The sequence below is a fragment of the Pseudopodoces humilis genome, chromosome 20, assembly GCF_049639895.1.
Source record: "Pseudopodoces humilis isolate 2021_Gansu_Grassland_sample_001 chromosome 20, ASM4963989v1, whole genome shotgun sequence".
Taxonomy (NCBI): Eukaryota; Metazoa; Chordata; class Aves; order Passeriformes; family Paridae; genus Pseudopodoces; species Pseudopodoces humilis.
The window spans coordinates 11,319,286-11,332,064 of record NC_142219.1 but is presented as its reverse complement, the minus strand read 5'-3'; the positions used below and the strand labels follow the sequence as shown (position 1 = coordinate 11,332,064).

The following is a 12,779-nucleotide window of genomic DNA, read 5'->3' as shown; positions in this document are numbered from 1 at the left end:
CTCCCCAGAACAACAGCTTCAGGAAATAAATGAATTCTTCTTTCTAAAGAAGTCACTCACTGCAGATCCAATACTGCCTTAGTGCTTCAGGCTCACATTTAGTCAAGCTAAGGTTTGGGCAACACAGTTCGTGTCTGTGTGGCCATTTGCAACCCATCAGTTTTGACCTTAGGAGAGAAACACACAGCACAGGTTCAGCCTTGGTGCACACCACAAGCTCTAGGCCACGTGTGGGATGGGCACTGCTGTACAATGGGACAGGCTCCTCTCACAGCCCATCACAGCAAGCAGCTGAGCATGTTCAGTTTCCAGCAGCCCAAGGCTGTACACTGAAATCCCTGGGTGACTCTGTGCTGTCCAGAAGGGCAGTCACAAAGTTCCTACAAAAGAAAACTCCAGAGACAGGAGCCTGTCTTGACTGGCCTCTGCATGCAGAAATCCGGCAGGTTTGGAGCTTGCAGCATCTCCTTCTCTGGGCAGAGCATACCACAGGACTGAGGAAAGAATAGCTGCTCAGACACCACCCAGTCTCCTGTCCTGACAGATGCCACATGCTACCAGGAGAACAGATCAGAGGAAAGAGTCCCAGTCTCCTTCAGGGCTTGTTTGTTTAGGTGCTGCAAAGGGCACCAGAAATGGCCATTTCCTTATGAGAGATCAGAATCACAAACCTCTGCCTCAAAGCACTTGGAACCTGTGTTGGAAAGTGTGAGGGGGCCAGCTGGGCTGGAGCAGAGGCTGGAGCAGCACGGCTCTGGGAGAACACACTTGGCTTTGGGAGGAGCACACAAGCTGCAGGGGCCGGACACACAGCCCTGCACAGTGACCAGCCCTGCACAGGAGCTCAACCCCTGCAGCTCTCCCCCTCCATAGCACACACAGGGGCTGCTCAGCCTGTACATCACAGCCTCTCCTGGCCGGGATGGGGCAGGAGCTGGTGCCCTCCCATCTGCTGAGCCCACACCTGCTCCTGTTCCCACTGCCATGGGAACCACAGATGGCTCTGCCATGTTTCCACCTGATCTCTGGGGAAGGCTTGGATTGTTTGCCCAACGTGCCAGGGCTGTGATTACCTGGCAGAGTGGGCCAGTCACACCTGCATGGCACAGCACAAAGCTGCTTAAACCCCCCTCTATCGACCTGAGCCACTTGACCCCCAGACCTTCCCAGGGAGAAATGGCAATGCATGGCATGGCACAGGCAATGCACTCCCAAAGATCAGGGTGTGTCCCACAGGAGAGAGGAAGGGTACTACAAACACAGACACCTCCTAAATTTTGAGAGCCACAGCAACCATTGCCATCAGGCACAACTGGACTTTTGCAGGGGGGTAGAGTGGCCTTCCCTGGGAAAGGTTCTCACCTTCCCCTGCAGATAGAGGCAAAAGGGCTTCCCACAGGCTGGAGCAATGTTCCTACTCTCCCCACGTCAGCCAACAGCTCTGGCCCTCTGATGCTGTGCGTAGAACCATTTTCTGACAGCTGCTGGGCCTCTGTCTCCCACCTTGTCCCCTCACAGTTGTCCCATAGCATTGAGGAAAAGGAACAATTTGTGCTGAGGTCAGCCTGATGTGCCATGGGGGTTTGGAGGAAACAGACCTTGGGGTTCAACAGGGCTGCTCCCCTGTGAGAGCTCCTCCAGCCAGAAATGAACCTTGAACTCCAGCAGGGCAGGACAGAATTGTGCAGAGACAGAAGACTAGATAAAAGAGATTATCCTTTTATAGATATGGATTTTTTTTTTTTTTTAATAGAGCAGGAAGGAGCAGGAAAGAGAGGCAGAGTCCAGAGCCTGGCCTGACTGTTCATTATCTGAGGCTACCAGAAATGCTGGCTACTCTTGAAAAGGCTTCCTGACTCTCCCCATGCCACCCTGGCTGCCTTGCTGGCCTCTGCCACAGAGATCCCACCAGCCTCGAGCTAATTTGGGCTCATGGGTGAGGACACAGAAACACAATAGTGACAGGAATGAAAAGCAGTGGGGAGGATCACACCCAGGAGACTTATTCTTATCAAAAACCAACAGTATATCAAAGGGGATGTGTGAAGACAGGGAAAAGCCTTTTGTAAAAGCCACAATTGAATCAAATCCTGCAGTTTTACAATGCTGCAGTTTTTACATTCTCCTGGGATGAAGACTGCCCCAAAGGGTGACCCCTGTGCCAGACCGAGCAGTCACACACCCACGGCACAGCCGCTGTTTGCCCTGTGCATGTGCTTTTTAATGACAGCTTTTATTTGCAAAGCATCTCTTACAGAAAAGACAAATTGCATTACTCTCAGCTTATTAAAATCACACTCAGATTTTCTCAACTGCTAATTACAGCCAGGCAGCAGTGGCAGTGTAATTAAAGCTGGGATGGAGGTTTGGGGATACAGCTGTCACACAACCCCTTCCTGTGCTGGGCTCAGCTGAGCCCTGCCCAAGCACTGGCCCCTGTCATGCCACGAGAGAAGCTGATGTAGGTAAGGCCAAGCATCTCCTCAGCACAGGGGAGGGGGCACCCTGCTCCAAACCTCCCCAGTTACAGCTGGGCACCCACCCTGACTCTGCTGCAGGGGCTGGGGAAGGGATACGTGTGGCATTGGTGTTACTGAGGTGTGGGGAGTGAAAGGGGATTTTCTGTTTCTGGTGCTAAATAATTGCAATAAATCACATTAGCTGTCTAAGCCTCCATTTCCTTTAATGCAAAACAGAGATTTTGGACTTCCCTGCTAACTAAGCAATTCTGGGAACAAACCACAGAATGGACTCTTGCTGGTACCCAAACACTTTAAAGCCTGACTGTGGCACACAACAGACCTAGGAGTGAATTACACAGGGGAAGGTGTGAAGCCCTAGAAACTGAGTTCCAAAGAACTGAGAGACAGCAGTAAAAGAGCTTACAGACCTGTGAGGAGCTGGGAGCCTGCTGGAGAACCAACTGTGCCTCTGCAACACATGGTCTTGGCAGAAGGGCCACCACAGGTGTGCAAACAGCTGTGTGGACAGCACAGCAAGCACCTGCCCTGAGCTCAGGCACCTCAGAAACAGAGCTCTCAGGGCTCAGCACCAGGTAAGCTTTGGGTAAGTGGGTACTTAACCCCAGCACTGGCTTCCTGCTGCCAAGGGGATGCTGTGGAGAATATCACCTCCAGGAAGATGGAGTGCTAATTAGGGAAAGCAGATAAAGACTGTGTCTCTTTCAAGATGAGTTTCCTTCCCACTGAAATCCTCACAGTTTCAGTGCTCAGCAGGATGCAAACACATCCTTAAATGATTTCCTGGAGCCTAGTTTCAAAGATCAGTCCCTTCAAAAGCAGGAACATGCCAAGATCAATAGCAGACCCAGGAGAGCTCGAAGCATGCCGGCTCCAAAACCACCAGGCTTTCACTACAGCCAGTGACCTACCAGATGCTAAGGGGCACTGCTACCTTTTTGTGTTTGAAAAGGCCACCAAGGCTTCCTAAGCAATCAGCCTTACTTAAGTACCAAGGGAATAAAAAAAACAGTAGGAAAATTTACATTTCAGAAACAGTACGATGTGCCTGTGCAATATATCCTGGAGAGGCAAACCCACAGAGTTCACAAACAAAGAGGAGCAGAGCTCACAGATACTGGATATGATCCCAAGAACAAGGATATGCTCATCTGCTCCTTGAATAGTTTTACTACCCATTCCCTAAGGTCACTAACAGGATGTCCTGGGAAGCAGATATCAGGTGATCATTTTTAATCCAATACAAGTTAAAAGAGGGGAATAGATGATCAAAACTTCATGTGGGAAAAACTGAGTGGGGTGTCCTACAGATGCCAGAAACATTCAGTATATTTCCTTGTGGCCCAGGAATGAAATAGTAAAGACAACATATGGTGCTAGCAAAAGACATCAGGAAAATTTCAGCTGTGCAAAACTTGAAAACATCTGTGAAACAGAGCAAATAATAGCTAATGAAATTCAATATAGGGAAATATGTAATGCCTGGCTGTGATACGCCAACATGAAGGATAGATATATATTGATGGGTTTGAGTTAGAAGCTCCTTACACCACCATTAAATCTCTCACAAAGATTTGGGGGGAAAATGCAGCAAGAAGGAAGCAAGAATTTATTAGCTCCTGATTCATTGGCTCTTATTTAAAGCCTATAAACGAAACTGGGTCTGTAAAGAGGAAAAGTATTCCTTTGAAAAGGATAAAGAGGACAGAGGCAGAGTTAAGAATCAAAGCTGGCAAATCAAGCTACAGCTATGGAAACTTTTGAATAAAATAACAACTTAGTACAAAGAACTTACCTACGAAATGATATAACAAAGATTATGCCCAACACACTGAAAAAGAAGGTGTTTTCAGCCTAGGGTGTTCACTCAAGTACAGCTAACTGCAGCTCTCTTGGAATTGCATTGAAATCTGTCCAAATAGGAGAATTCCAGTCAGAGGTTGTTATTTTCATCCCTTAAAACACGTGTGCAGCGTTAGAGCACGGCGCAGGAACACAATGCCTGAAAAGCAGAGGCAGGATTCCCAAAAGCTTCAATCCTTCCTGTCCCTACCTGGAGCCTCTGGCAGCCTCATGTCACCTGGAGCCTCCGAGCAGAGTCACTCCCTCCATCCCAGTCACACCTGCGCGCTGCGGTCCTACCTGGAGCTAAGTGGGATTTTCCATGCGGGCGGTTCGGCATCTCAGGGGTCCTCCCAGCACATCCCTGCCTGGCCCAGGGAGAGGAGAGCGTGTTCTCCAGAGCAGCCGGGCTGTTCCCCTGTGGGTGAGAGGCTGGGTCAGTCCCCGTTCTTGTGCTGGGCACTAGATGGCACAGACGGGAGGCGCTGCCAGGGGAGCCCGGGCTGGGCGGGCCGCACCCGGGGCTGCCGCTCGCCCAAGGGGGGCTGCTGCCATGGGGAATGCGCTGCCAGCAGCATCATCCTACGGGGCAATGCCCTCCGTGGGGTGCCCCCGCTGCCCTGCCCTGCCCTGCCCTGCCCTGCCCTGCTGCACCCCCTCACATCCCGTCCTGTCCAGCCAAAGCGCCGCCTGTGCTGCAGGGAAGCCGGATAGCCCGGCAAGGGCTGTGGCATCCATGCCCCTGCCTCCTGGATCTGCTACTCCTCACCATGCTCAGCTTCAGTGAATATACCTGGTTCACAGAGCAGCCCTATATTTGGCTCAAACAGCGTCAAAAAGAGGGCAGAAATCCTCCCTGGGAGGGTCTACCCTGCTTCACTGTGAGGCTGCACCTTGGTCATCAGCCCCGGGACAATAAATGGCACCTGATACCTGGAGTTTGGAGAGAGACAGCGAGGGTCAGGTACCAAATCCCCCTGGGTTCAGGCCAGTTCTGGGGAGTCCACCCCAGCACCTTTCCTCTGCCCTGTGGGATGATGGCACAGAGGAGGGAAGCACTTAGTCACTGCTCTTAAAGCATTTGTCACAAGGCAGCTCCTCTAAAGCAGCTCATTCTTCCTCCTGATTTTCTTTCTTTTCAGCACTGCTGCCTGCAATCACCGAGGCAAGACCTGCACTCCAGAGCCTTCCCATCCTCATCTTCCTCAATTTCTTTAAGGTGTGGATGAAATTCCTCACCAATGAACTGTGTGGACTGACGCAATGAGGCAAACATGGGCTAAGCCACACAAAACTGCTGTGGTAAGCACAGAAATAGCCAAAGCACTTTCCATGGTGACAAAAAAATAAGGATGGGAAGGTGGAAGTTTGTATGTTGGCCTCTGCTGTTCTGACATTAGAAATTCACTTTACTTCAAAGGTTAGCACAGTTAATGCATCTGCTGAAGATCACAGGCTCTGACAGCCCGCCTGGAACGGCTCCGGGCACTGAGGCGAGCAGCAAGCTCTGAGCACAGGGCACAAGTGGCACACATGGGTGCTATCCAAACCAAACCTGAGCCTGGCAAAGCCCAAAAGAGCTTTTGTGCTGAGCAGCTCGGTGATGCCAGGTATTAATGACACAGACAAGTCTCCAAGGAAAAGCCTGTTTGCTTTTCCAGCAGCACTACCCTTTCCTGTCTGTCTGCTCATGGCACTGCCCTGCAGACTGCAGTGGGGTTAGGGATCACCTGGGTCAAACCCCACAGGGGGAATTCCTCGGGGTGTTGTAGGTGGGACACAAAACATAATTCAGATGCCTGCACTGTAAAATCCAAATTCATCCATGGTGTAAACAGGGCAGTAGGTCAGCTTTGCTCAGTGGCTCTTATCTTTTAAAGGCTGGAGTGGCCTGGGCAAAACCTGGAAAGAGACTCATGCTACACCCTGGGGACAGCTCCACTGCAGCGGCTGAGAAGTACAGAACAGCCAGATAAGCTCCTTCCACACTTGGGCTCTCACTGACAGACTTGGAGACCTGCTTCTGATCAGCCATCTAAATCGAAATGCTGGGTCACTGGTGTGTAACAACCTGGCTCTGGAAGAGAAGAAAATGCTCAAAAAAGCTTTTATGCTTCAATTCCCACTCCAAGTTCTGCTTCTTGTACTTCTCAAACATTTGGGGTTTTTTAGACAAGAGATGTCTTTTTATCTTTGGATATAAATGGAGAAAAAATAGTCAAACTGAAAAGAAATAAAAACAGTTGGTCACTTTTCCAGGCCTCCCATGAACTGTAAATACATTTTAAGAAGTGCTGACATCTCTGGAGAACATGAAACTCTTAGTCAGGGAGGCCATCCTCCTCATCAGAAGGACATCTAATGTGTCATGTGCTGGCTGGACTCGCTTCCAGTGATGGAGAGCAACACTTCCATGCACTGTGTCTGCTCCGGTCACACGGCACAGCCTGGCCTCCAGTGCCTGGTCCATACACTCCCTCCAGGGCCTGTGGTTGCTCTCAGTGGTTTAGAACTGCTTGCTAAGATGCTTAGAGTCAGCATAATCTGTGCATTTAGTGGTTTCAAATTCCAAAACAAGCTTAGCAGCACCAGGTGCTGCCTTCAGCCTCTCCTGCACGGGCTTAAGACGGTTTAATTCTTTTATGAAACCATAATTCCAGCCCAGAGCTTTCAACTGGGGAACTTCTAAGCCAGGTTTTCTAAAAGCTCTTCAGAAATATTTTTATGATACACACACACCAAAAATAAAAAAGGATTCCAGAGGGATGTATTATAAGATCAGATATTTCTGCCTCTTAAAAGCTGGAAATGCAAGAGCCCCATGGCAAGGTACATTTTAAGTCCTTGCAAGGCTTTCCTCCAATGTTTCTCCTGTCTTAGATCAGCTTCTTAAATGATCTAATGTATGGTAATGCCTGGAGAGGTCCCAGGGCCTTCCCCTACATGTCCCATCAACCTTGTGAAAGCATCCACAGGCAAGAGCCACCTCTGTGCTCCAAACAGGCAGGTGGCTGAACAGAAAAGCACCTTGGGACCACAGGCTGCCCCTGGAAGTGTCACTTGCCAGCATTTGCTTCATTAACTGCATTGCTCTGCTATTTTTTTAACTCTACTGCTCCCCTTTACAGGCTGATGAGAAGCACAAGGTGTTAAAAAGGAGGATCTCCTGCTGCTCTCCCCTTCCTTCCTCTGGAGGGCTTCCCGAGGGTCTTGTGTGTCTGCCAGGGGAAAGCAGAGGGCTGGGAAGGACAGAAAAGGTGTTTGGAAATCACACATAGGTCCAGGTGGCAGCGGAGAGCTGCAAAAGGTGGAAGGAAAGAGAGAAGTGTGAGCCTGGGGCAGAATGTGAGAAGAGCCAGAGCTTCCCACCACCTCCCTCTGCAAGCCCCAACAAGGCTGGAAGAGATACCCCACAATGCAGGTGTGGGATTCCCTTCCCGACTGGGACAGGAGAGTCTGGCCACTCCCAGAGCAGTGAGGAACATCTCTGGTGGTGCTTCCAGAGCTTCCTGCCTTTCTGCCAGGGACTACAGCCACTGCAGCAGTTCAGCACAAGGCTACGAGTCCAAACCTCAGCCTCTTCACAGCCCACCTTAATTTAATCAAGATAAAATTAATCTAAATGAAATTAGTGCAGCATGCTCCCAGAAAGGAGGTAACAGAAATCCTCCATGCATCTCAGTTCCCTAATTGACTCACTGTGAGAGCAGCAGAAGCTCAGAATTCCCCTGTGCTAAGAAGTCAAGGTAATGCCATGCGTCACTGGAGCAGACTGGTGACCTTCCCTGTGCTCACAGCGGTGCTGTCCAATTTCACTGTGACCACAAGATCACAGGTTGTTAATATTCTCTATACAGCCCAGCAAATCTGCTTTTACGGGCACTGCAAGAACTTGATTAATTAGTCCAATAAGGAGCAGGCCAGTGCCCATAATTACGTAGCAGAACTCTGTCCTTTTGAAAACCCACCACTGCCTCAGACCCAGAGAACCACCAAAGGTCTCATGGGCTGCAAAGAGAGCCTCAGCTGCAAGAAGCAAAAGGTTTAAGACCTAATGAATGTTCCATGGGCTATTGCTACCATTTCTCCATCAAATGCAGAGTCCCAGCAGTGACTGCCTGCATGCAGCTGCTTCCACCAGCACTGATGGTGCAGAAGTCCCCAAGACCACAGCCCAGCTGATGCTGTGTTCATCTTGTATCTCCCCATCTCCATGTACTCTGCAGTTTCAAGGAAGAAATCCCCCTAATGCTTGTCATTAAGCAGACTTCTTCCCCAAAACTGCACTGTCATGGACAGATGGACCTTCTGCAGGTCTGCTGCTTTGTTCAGTCAAGAGCTTACAGCTATCTGGGATATGGAGCTCCCACATGAACAGCTCATGGCCAAACAGCAAGTGCATTTGCCCCTAGATACAATGGAATTAAATCTGGAGCCTGCACTAGCTCTCTGCATGTATCTCTCCAGAGCTACAGCTCCCTTCCCCTGGCTTTGAGGGATCTGCCAACAAGCTCAGAGCCACGAGAAATAACAACTTGGGAGCTCAGACAAGCTGGTTTGCAGGCAAACAAAAGCTGAAGCTGTGAAAGTGTGAGGCAGTCAATGCAATGTCTGGCAGCACAGCCTCACCTCCGCCTTAATCCTCTTTCCCTTCTTAAGCACTAAATTAATCAATTACATTTCCAGCCCGGCAAAATCAGTCAGAAACGTAACCTTCATCATACACAAGGCAAACATAACTGGGATTGTCATTGGAAGCCAGCTTGACCAGCATACAAATGAGAGCAGCCCCGTGAGCGGGCAGGCTCCCTTGCGGGCAGGGGCCATTGGAATTGCGGTCACAGCGCGGCTGTGCCGAGGGAAAAGGCTCCAGCTCCGCAGGGAGAGCTGTGGCACCGGGCACTGCACAAACAGGCTGGGGCACAAGGCACTGAACACTCCAGGCAGTGGCAGGGAGGAGCCACAACCTTCCCCAGCCATAGACAGGAGCCCAAACTCGCAGCCCAGCGCTGCACAGGCCACAGACCCTGCAGGGATGGGCAACATGGAAATGAGGCCTTGGAAATCCCTGCCCATGACTGCCAGTGTGAATTCATAAATGGGGTGAGCAAGGATTATCCCCTCCCCAGCTTATTAATGGGAAACTGAGTCACGGGGGCCAAGTGGTAGCAAGAGCAAGGCAGGAGTGTTCAGTGAAAGCATCAGCTCAAGGCTCAAACACAATCAAAACAATCCAAGTGAGAGCTGGCAGCCAGAGCAAAATCACAAAGCCAGTGTGCTCCCAGGTAGCTCCAGGGTGCAGCTGCAGCCCCATGGCTGCTGTCCCAGTGCAGCAGCGGCTACGGCAGGGCTAGAGGAGAGGCAGGGACGTAGTTAAGGGTGAATTAAGGGCTGAAATGGTTTCTGTACAAGTGCAATACTTCAATTTAGGCAGCGGAAACCTGAGAGAGGGCACAGCAGAGGTTTATCTGAGAGTCACTTGGAGGAAATTAATGAGGAATGACTGCCTGCTGCCTCTTCCAATATTTAAGCTACAAAAGCATCAAATGAAAACAGTGAGTGACAGATTCAGAACTAAGTAAATATTTCTTCACACAGCTGAACAGTGCCTTAAGTTGCTGTGGATACACAAAATTTTCTCAGGCTCGAAAAAGGGTTTAGGAAAAATCTGAAAAGACTATTAAATGCAGAGATCCACATCTCAGGAAATTCCTGAACTGATGGTAACTGATGGCTGATGGTAAGGAGAGTACTCAGCAACACACTGACCCACATCCCCCTGTTATCCTTCTTGCTGGACATCCTCTATTAACCATTGCTAATTGAGGATCCCAGGGGAAAGAGGCCTGGGGTGTGATCCAGGACAGTTGTTGTTCTGTTCTGGCACTGATCTGAGCTCTCCTCACTTGCCTGAAAGACCAGGACCTGTGAGCATTCCCATTCCTGGGCACTTGGGTGATAACAAGGGGATGTGCTTATAGCACAGGATTTGAGTGAATAGCGAAAGGATCTCTGCTTTCCATTTTTCCCATTTCTCATGTTAGGAGCAATTTTTGGTAAAATTGACTCAGTCATGCTGCACCCAGCTAGATGCAGTTGGCAGCACCATGTACCCCGCATTCAGTTTAGAAACAAGTTAACATCCTTCTGAGAGGTGCTAAAATATCCACAGGGATGGGATTTCCAAGTCTGAAACCCACAGCTTGTGGTCGTTGTGAGAAACCCTACAGCTCCCACTCTGTTGTACCAAACAAGCTCATGAGCTGATCTATCTCTATGTAAAGCTTACGGGTGCCCTTGACACTGCAGCAGAGATGAAAGAAAGGTGGGGACACTCCAGTAGGTTGGTATCTCCCAGGTCTTGCATGCTCAGCCACTCTCTCCTAGGACTGCATTGAGAGCAGAGGATACAGACTCTGACAGAAGAGTCCATTCTGTCCAAGCAAACTCCTGCCTCCACCCCTTGCCGTCATCTCAGCCACAGAAGTACCTCCACTCCCTGTCATTTGAAAGCACACTCAGGGCAGGATTATCTCTCAGTCTGCAGAGAGCTGCCAGCCAGGCATTCTCCTTCAGTGAAGCCAAGTGGAGCACTGGTGTGTTTCTCATTAGCTCCCATTATCCATGCTATTGTAGTGTTTCCAGTGCTAAAGCACAGCTGGGAGGCAGCTGAACTGCCCTTGCAATTGTTTGTTTGTTAAGAGGATTTGCTCTGTGGCAGGATATTTCCAAGTCACAGGCAGAGGAGGGGTATCCTGGTAACAGTGCCATCCTCGGAGCCGCTTGTGTGCCCTGGTTCTCTCACTGCCTCAGAACAATCCACCTGCTTTCATCCCCACTATGAGTAAACTGCAGATTGTGTTTCCTTCTGACTCTGAGAGATAAGGTGTGAGACAATTGAGCCATATAAAGCCATTCTGCTGATGAACTGATCCTTTGGTTCCAAATCCACTATCGCTGCTGCTCCTTTCAGCGGCACTCGGAGCAGAGCAGGCAGGAGCACGGATCTGAGACAGCCTGTCCAGCTGCCAGACAGCAGAGAAAGGCACTGTACACCCCTCCTCTGACACCTTTACCCATTGCTCCAGCACTTTTTGTCCTTCCCTTTGCTCCCAGTGACAATTCTGCAGCTGTTACACTGCACCCCATATCAGTGATTTTCTCTTGACCCAGCCTCTCTCAAAGCTCTCTGACCAGATCCAGAAGTCCTTACTCAGCATCTACTCCCTCCAAGTGGGATTAGCTTGAGTCAGTCTCAGCCATATCTCAAGATCTGTTGATGCTAATTTCCTTCACGCAGGTGCTTAGAGCAGAGAGGGGACTGAGGCAGATGGACAATCAGGGCTTTTGTCTGATCAAACACTGAGTAAAATTCTGAGAAGGACCTTCAGAATCTGGCCTACCATGGTTAGAGAGCTGCACAAACACTGTGACAGAATTAATGCATTAGCCAGCCTGCTTTAGAGTCCAGCCCCTTCTTGTCTCTGTCTCTTCAAGCCAGCCGGGGGTCACCAGCAGAGGATTTGAAAGAGGCTGTCATGATGTCACACCTCCATCCTCTTTCATGGCTCAGAGGAAGGCTGAGAAGGAAAATGATCCTTGCAGGCTCTGGAGCCATAGCCATGCCCATTCCCCCAAAGAGAGAGCCCAATAGCCACAACATCCTTCCACAGGTGCATTGGATGATGCTTGTCCATGGCTGCACGAGCCAGTGGGAACCCCAGGTTGTTTCTACAGCTGTGTGCCCTCACATTACAGGTACCAGACACCTCTGCTCTGCATGCAGGACTCCCAGACTGCTGTGGGCACCAGGGCTCACTGTGGTGATAATCCTGAACAGAAGTAAGCTTATGGATCCAATTCCAAAAACTAGGTCAGGCTGAGCCACTGGTTCTGAGCTGCCTGCAAAATCTCGGTGGCCTGAGATGGGATCCAATCTTTCTTTTTCACCATCCTGTTGGATGGCAGTGATTTTGTCTGAAGAAAAGCATGTGCTAAACTTGCTGTGCACTGCTGGAGGAGGGAAGAATGCATACAAGGAAAACAGTTCTACCCACAGCAGGTGAGGAACAGTGCCAGCATCGTACTATCAGTTGCAGATGACGGGTGGTGGGCAAAATTCCTGCCACTTTCTAGATTAGTAAAACACCTCCTCTGGGTCCAACAGCAGACTGATAGAAAACACAGCCCACAGAAGCAGTCCCTGCAGATGGTGTGTTCTGAACTACTATTAATCTAGACAACCTTTTGCGATGTTCAAAGAGTTTGTCCGGGGATAAAATAGCTCCCCAAAATGCCTGGATGGAAGGAGCAGTCTCGGCAGCACCCGCGTCTCTCTTTGTCTTCCCCACCGAGCATCTCCCGGCAGAACAAACCCGGGAGGAGGAGGCGCCTCGGGAGCAGAGGCAGCGGGGCTGCCCGGCCGCCGGGGAAGCGGCTGCTGGGCACGGAGCCCCG

At 50.2% G+C, this 12,779-nt stretch overlaps 1 protein-coding gene across 4 annotated transcripts in view; it reads right to left on the bottom strand.

Moving 5' to 3' along the window:
* The window catches only part of GGT1 (gamma-glutamyltransferase 1), a 29,629-nt gene extending 24,762 nt beyond the window's left edge, over nt 1-4,867 (bottom strand). Inside the window, exon 1 of one of the 4 annotated variants that reach the window (XM_088064932.1) lies at nt 4,623-4,867. The gene's annotated coding sequence lies outside the window, so the exon portion shown is untranslated. Of the gene's footprint in view, nt 1-2,890; nt 3,013-4,275; nt 4,412-4,533 lie in introns of those variants that run through there. The other 3 variants (XM_088064937.1, XM_088064933.1, XM_088064935.1) reach the window with 3 other exon arrangements.
* Between the last annotated feature and the right edge of the window lie 7,912 nt (nt 4,868-12,779).